The sequence below is a fragment of the Bubalus kerabau genome, chromosome 21 (genome assembly GCF_029407905.1).
Source record: "Bubalus kerabau isolate K-KA32 ecotype Philippines breed swamp buffalo chromosome 21, PCC_UOA_SB_1v2, whole genome shotgun sequence".
Classification (NCBI taxonomy): Eukaryota; Metazoa; Chordata; class Mammalia; order Artiodactyla; family Bovidae; genus Bubalus; species Bubalus kerabau.
The window spans coordinates 51193151-51200223 of NC_073644.1; the positions used below are offsets into that span (position 1 = coordinate 51193151).

General features: G+C 57.4%; 1 protein-coding gene across 1 annotated transcript in view; it reads right to left on the reverse strand.

The window, feature by feature from the left end:
* Positions 1-5163, reverse strand: part of ZBTB7C (zinc finger and BTB domain containing 7C) — a 382485-nt gene extending 377322 nt beyond the window's left edge. Inside the window, exon 1 of the mRNA XM_055559728.1 lies at positions 4944-5163. The gene's annotated coding sequence lies outside the window, so the exon portion shown is untranslated. The remainder of the gene's footprint in view (positions 1-4943) is intronic.
* Between the last annotated feature and the right edge of the window lie 1910 nt (positions 5164-7073).

Genomic DNA, 7073 nt, shown 5'->3' on the forward strand with positions numbered 1-7073 from the left:
GACAAGCTCCTTGTCTTCATGGAGCTTACATTCTAGTGGGGGAGGCAGACAATAGACCAAAGGAGAACCCAGATTATGCCCCAGACAGAATGGGGCACTATGAAGAATCCATTACTGGGCTCTTTCAGTTGAGATCTAATGACAGGTAAAGCCAGCTATCGGCAGATCTGCAGGAAGGGCCTCGCTGACAAGGAGAACAGCCAAAGAGAAACCCATGAGCTCCGTGTGCTGAAGGAGCCAAAAAGAACTAGGTGGCTGGAGTACAGGGGGGTGGGGAGATGGTCAGAGAGGAAGGCAGGGGCGAGGGGAGCACACGAGTGGCACCCCTGCCCCACTATAGGAGACTCCCTCTGCGGCTCCATGAGTGTCCGTGAGGCTGGGTTGAGCCGTGAGAGCCCATAGAGAAGGACCGCATGGCCGTCAGTTGAATTGATGAATGGGTTCCCATCATCCCAGAGGACCAATCAGCTTGACTCAGGGGTCTCAAAATGTCTATGGAGCCCCCTCTCTTCTCACCCACACTCTGCTTCCACGTCCTGGTCCTCCTGACACCCCCTTCACAGCACCAAGGAGCACAGCGGATGGCAGCAAAGGAGCAAGCCTGTCCACCATGCCCAGCCCTAGGCATGCATTCAGCAAACACTTCCATTCCCAGCCCTTGGGGTGGGCACTGAGGGTGTGAAGATGAACACCACAAGCCCAGCTCCCAAAAGCTGCCCCAGGCTCACAGGGCACCACCATCGGCTGGAGCTGCCCGGCACCCACCTCTCCAGGTGGGCCTCCTGGTAAAACCTGCTGTGAGCGCCTGACTTGGTTCTGAAGGGTGGATTCATTCACTCCAAGGGGTTGAACAGAGAGACGAGCTCAGTGTCCTGCCTGCTTCCTCTGCTCGCCCCCCAGCCCATTCCTCCCTCCACTGACCCAGGGAGAAGATACGCCCAGTCTCAGAAATGAAGTTGTAATTGGTGGGGTGGCAGGTACCATGTCTTTGAAGACACAGGTGTTTGGTGTTGGCTTGAAGAGTGGGAGGGGATGGGGACCACTGGGGACCAGTCTGGGGAAGGGGTTGGGGAGGAGGGAAAACACTCAGACCCCCTCAGTCAGCCCTGCACAGAAATGCCACAGAGCATGGTCAGAGAGGGCCGTGTCTAATTTGTTGCTTTCAGAATCTTCTCGGCATAAAACTCATTGTTGCCCTTATTTGCAGAAGTCAGTTACCCCCGACCTGAGCGGGTTCTTAAGCTCCGCCCTGCGAGGTTTCTGGAATGTCCCTCATTTTGTGCAAACAGGGGGTCAGTGCCTGAGAAAAAGCGGCCACGCCATAGCTCTAGGAAATGCTTGTATCCCAGGTCCCCCAGAGCAGCTGAAGCTGCCAGAAGCCCTGCAGGGCCCCTCCACACAGGTCAGGGGTCACTCCAACACCCGCCAGGCAGTGGGCGGCAGGTTTTCTCCCAGTGGGCACAGCCATCCAGGGGAGAAGTCAGTGCCGAGCCTGGTTCCAGACCCTTGAGTCTTTTCCTCCCAGGAGGGGAGGAGGGTTATAAATAGCCTGGACTCCTTCAGCCGTCCACAGCACAGATCCCACACCCCCGCCCCAGCCTCGGCCAGCTGGTCCCTCCTCGCCCAAGTTCCCACAGCCTGCTGGAGAGGGAGGGAATCAGCTCACCCACAGTGGGGGTGGGGAACCAAGCCCTTCAGGGCCCCTTGGGAGCAAGTGGCCACCTATGAATTATCACTGTAACCCTGCCACACCTCTACACCCCTTTGGAAGTGCAGGGCTGCAGAGAGGCGAGCAGCTCCCTATATGATCAGGGAGCCTCTTTCACTCTGGTCTTTCACCACCAGGGGCTTCCCTGGTGGCTCAGTTGGTAAAGAGTCTGTCCGCAATGCGGGAGACCAGGGTTCAATCCCTGGGTCGGGAAGATCCCCTGGAGAAAGGAAAGACTACCCACCCCAGATCCCCTGGAGAAGGGAAAGGCTACCCACCCCAGTATTCCTGCCTGGAGAACCCCATGGACAGAGGAGCCTGGCGGGCTATAGTCCATGGGGTCACAAAGAGTTGGACCTGGTTAAGTGACTAACACTTTTACTTTTCACTTTTTCGTTTCACCCAGGTCAGCCTAGAAACCCCAAGCTGCACCTCAGTGTATGTTAATGAAGTGAATGGAGTTACAGGAATAACATTCTCCCCTCTCTCTGCCTCAGTGTCCCCACTGTAAGATGAATAAAAGCTGAACCCTGAACGATGAGGCACCTATGAGGTTAGCATGCAGTAAAAGTGAAAAGGCACTGTTAAAACACTGCATGATCATGAAGATACCAGATCCTGGCTTCCTCTACAGGAGCCCCAAGCACAACTCTGGGGACACTGATTCTTTTCTGTTTATGAGAGAAGAATTATGCTCAGTGACATTGCATTAGCCCTGAATTCTTGATATTTCATGCCCTTGAAAGCATAAAACTTACAAAATATTCTCTCTTACAAGTCATTTCTGACTAATACAGATTGACACACACCACATCCAGAATTATTTTGGTTTAATATGGTTCTGCTGGGCTGTACATGACATTTGACTCTGAAGAATAAGCATGGCCCTAGAATATTTAGGTCTGGGGAGAAAAAAGTCCTCTTAACTGTTTACCACTCAAATCCTTCCCCCCCATACACACTGGTAAGAAACAAGTGGCTAAAATTTAAGTGGCCAACTTGCAGTTCTTTTTAATTAAGACACTTTGTTTTCTCAATAAAATACAGGGTAAAAAACATTTACTGAAAACCCACTCATTGATGTTTAATAGCTGTGTCAAATACTCATAACAACATTTATTCCAACACCCCCAGATAATTGCTCATCTTTCTCATTTAGTATCCACAACAGCACAGCATTTGTGTCCAAGTGTAATTGATCCAGAATTGGGCTTCCTTTCAAAAATATCTGTAAAACCTAATTACCAGGAAAACAGAGTTCTGGCATCCTACGGAAAGTGGGTGCTTCGCAGTGAGACAAGCTGCAAACTCATCTTGGCTAATCAAGCCACATTATGTTACAAAAGGAGTTTAAGGAATCTGGGGTGAGGAGGGAGCAGGGAAAGTTGGGATAGTGTCAGACTGGAAATCTGCAGTGACAGTTCTGATTTTTTTTTTTTTTTAAGCCAAGGACAGGGGCCAGGAAATTAGCTGGCAAACATGGATGTAGAAAGTACCAGATAATGAGCCCATGATGGGCTTGGGGTGTGGGGGTGGCATTTCTGATCTCAGGCTCTACAAGGCCTTGCTGAAGGAAGTCTCTCCACCCTGCTCTGGGAGGTTGATGTCATTTCTAGCCTCCCCCAGCCTCTAACGACTGTGGCAGGTCACTCTCCTTCCCTGAGCCTGAGTCTGCTCATCTGCAAAAATGAGCGCTCTTAATATTTCTAGGGCCTCTTTCAGCTCCAAAATTCTGTGACTTCCTTTACAGCAAAGGGTGTGCTTTCTACTCAGGTACTTGGTGGGGCTGGGGGGAACAGGGAGTGGGAACGGGACCAGCCAGAATGAAGGACTGAGTGTTTCCAACTCTCATGCAGTTCTGTACGGACTTGCAACACCAGGGTATCAGACTCTTTGGGGATAATGATTTCTTTCAGGCCAGGAATGGACCTACCCGGGTGGTGCTAACCTCGCTGCCCTGGATTCATCAACCTGGCCAATGAGGAAAAGGGCCAAACCACTGGACTTCTTGAGGAGCCTCTCTCCCAGAGCCGACCAAGGCACAGCTTCCTCTTCTGAGGGTCTTCCCTTCCCACTGTCATCCATCTTTCTGTCCCAGAGCCCCCAGAAACCCCAGCCCAGCGAGGCTCCCTCGCCAGGCAGTACACGCCACCAATTCCTGCTTCCCCTCGGTCCTGGACCCTCCACACCTCGGCTTGGGTACCAGCCACCGCGGCTGGATTCAAAGGAAACGAGAGTTGTTGCCGCTCCGCTTTTCTTGGGTTCCTCCTGGCACTCTTCCTAACGAAATCAGAGAAGCAGCCCTAATAACAAAGCAACACAGCGGCCGGAAGACGGTTAGCTCTCAAAGGAGCAGATGACCCAGACCAGGAGCGAAGGCGTGCCGGGTTCCTTTGTGCGTCTCTAGGAAGAGACTTTGGGTTGACCTCTGCGGGCAACAGATACCGGGCTGGCCCTCGCTTAACTTTTCCCAGACGCGGAGGAACCGTTGCGTGCGCCCATTTCGCGCAACTTCCCAATTGGACAGCAGCATGGGTTTCAGGGTCCTGCAAAGACACCACCTCGAGCAGGCATCTCTAGGAAGTCCTGGCGGCGCATCGCGAGATGCGGGGTCCCAGGTTTCCCAGTCCCTTCCTAATCTTCAAGGTAAAAGCTCAGTGCGAGCGCCAGAGTCTCAGGAAACCGCCACTCTCCAAAACGTCCCCGCGCCTTCCCGGCAGAAGTGCGGTAAAACTTTTGGCAGAAACCACCTGTGGCTGTCGACAGGCCCGCCCCGCCCGGGCCCGAAGGCGCCGCCGAGCCCGGGACGGCATGCGCCCGCAGAAGTTCCCTTCCAGCCCCGCGCGCCACTTCGCTCCGGGCCGCGGTGCCAGCCAGGAGGCGCGGCGCCCGCTCTCTGGCTCGCTCTCCGCTGGCTCTCCCCTCCTCCCTCCCCCCCACCTCCTCCCGCCTCCTCCCGTTGCATGGCTGCCGCACGGAGCCCCTGAATAGCCACCGCAGCCCCCCGCCTCCTGCCCGCCGCGCCAGGGACGCCCCTGCCCCCGCCGGCGCCCCAGGGCGCGCGGACCGCCGGCCTCCTAGCAACAGCTCGGGAGATGACTCCCCGGCGCCAGCGATGTAAAGCCACCCCTCTGGGAGCCCCGCGACCCCCCGACCCGCCTCGGCACAAGCGAGGTGCGGGGAAGATCGCGACCCTCGCAGGCGATGCCTCAGCTCGGCACGCGAAGCCACTCACCTCTGCGCGCCGCCCGACCTGCGCGCCTCCAGCACTTGGCGCCGGGCCGCGGTCCTCGCGTCCTCCTTCGCCGCCGCTGCGGTTCGTCTGTCCCTGCGCGCCGAAGCAGCGCGGGCCGCGGGGCTGTCAGAGTCTCGTGGCCGGGCTGCGCCCGCGGTGTGGAGCCGAGCGGCTGTGGCGGGCGCGCGGCAGCTCCTCCCTCCCCGCGCCTCGCCTCCGCCCTCCCTGCGCCCCGCCTCCCGCGCCTCCGCGGCTGTCAGCCCCGCGCCCCGCGCCCCGCGCCCGCGCTGCCCGCGCCACCGGCTCGGGGTGCGCACTAGGCTAAAGGGCCCGGATGTCTGCGGTTGCCCCTCGCCGGCTCCCGCTCCCTCCCCTACGCCCCCTCCCCGCCCTGCCACACATGCACTTGCTGCGTCCCAACCTCCTCCTCGGCTCCAATTAATTTCTATTTTGACAGTAACTGTGGCGGCGGGCGGGGCGCCCAGGACCCGCAGGGGCGGCGGGCGGCAGTCAGGACGCGGCGCGGGGGGCGGAGTGCGGGGCCGGGCAGAGCCACCCTCAGCTTGGGGCTCCTCGTCTTTTCTCTTTCTTTCCTTTTTTTCTCTTTGCCTCCTCCAGGATTTAAAGGGACAGCCCCGGCCAAGGCGAGGGGCCAGGCGTCCGCCGTTTCTCCGGTCTCCAGACGCCCTCTGCGGCCCGGCCGGACCCTCCCGCACCCGGAGCACAGGCTCCAAGCCGCCGGGTATTTTTAGGTCCACACCCGGCCCGGGACAGCGGGGCGGCGGAGCTTGGCTCGGTGGCCCCGGCGCACGGCTATTTTTACAGAGTCCGATTGTGGGGGTGGGGGAGGAAATAAAAGAACTCAGCAGCTGCTTTTCCAACCGAAAGTCTTAGGGAGCAAGGCGTGGGGGGCTTGAAGTTTCCCTAATGCTCTCCGAATTCCAGAGAGCTCAGAAAGACACCTCTCCGACAACGAGAAACCACAGGCGCGCAGCTCCCCAGAGCTCCCAAATCCCTGCGGGCCTCCCCGCCCTAGAAGGCGCTCGGGCGTGGGGAGCACACCACTACCACCCCCTCGCCAGTCAGTGTACCCCGCACGCTGCACCGCGCTGGCCTGGGACCGGCCTCGGGCTGCCGGTCCCTCCCCTGGACCGCCTGGAGGGCGGGCCTTCCGAAGCATCCAATCAGCCGGCTTCGCAGCCAAGAGGCGGGCCCTGGGAGGACTTGGCTCCACCCCCGTCCCTCCAAGCCCCGCCTCCGCGGATAGGGTACCAGCAGGAGAGTCTGTTTGAGAAGCGCAGCGCGGCGGCAAGCGGTGATGGACAGCGCGAAGGGCCCATCCGAGAGCAGAGGAGGGGGCCTTGGTCCCGGAGCGACGGCTTGGCGACTCGAGCAGACCTTCTGGCCACTCGCAGGCCGGGGTACACGGACGCTCTGCCTTTTTACCACCCCGCTTTCTGCATTCCCGGGTGACATAGAAACCCCTGCCCGCTTTGGCAGGCGGGACGTCTGCAACTGTACCCTCGGAAGTCAACCGATCGTCTCCGGACCTCCTCCTTCAGGGGCAGCGAAGTTATCGGTCCTCAAAGTCTTTGAGGAGCTGCGCTTTCCTGAGCCGTGCTTGGCGCCCAGGAGAGACGAGAAAGAGTATCCCGCCCTCCTGTTTCATCCTATCCATAGACGAATGAGCGGACCATCGAACTCCTGCTGTCTGCGGAGCGTCTGACTATTTATTGAAGATACTCGATGACATCCTTCACAGAATTCATGAAAATAAATGTATGAACCTTTTGCTTGGCGCTTCTTACCAGTGTTGCTCACAAGGAATTGTCCTCGTTTCATTCATTCGTGTAATAAATGCACATTGCATGGTACCACTTTGGTGTAATGAAAACAAGGGGAAAGGCTCTGGAATGGGATGTGACAGCGGAAAGCTAGGCACAAACATGAAAGGAAGAGCTGATATGTAGGGCTGTGTACAGCCTACACTGGCCAGGGGCCTGGCTTTTCCTAATAAGAAAATGTCATTCATTTGACAGTTTGAACAACCAGCTTATCCAAACTGTTCAAAGGCAGTTTGAAGAAATCTAAAGAAGTCTGTCGTGGAAACTAAGAATTTTAGATGCAGGA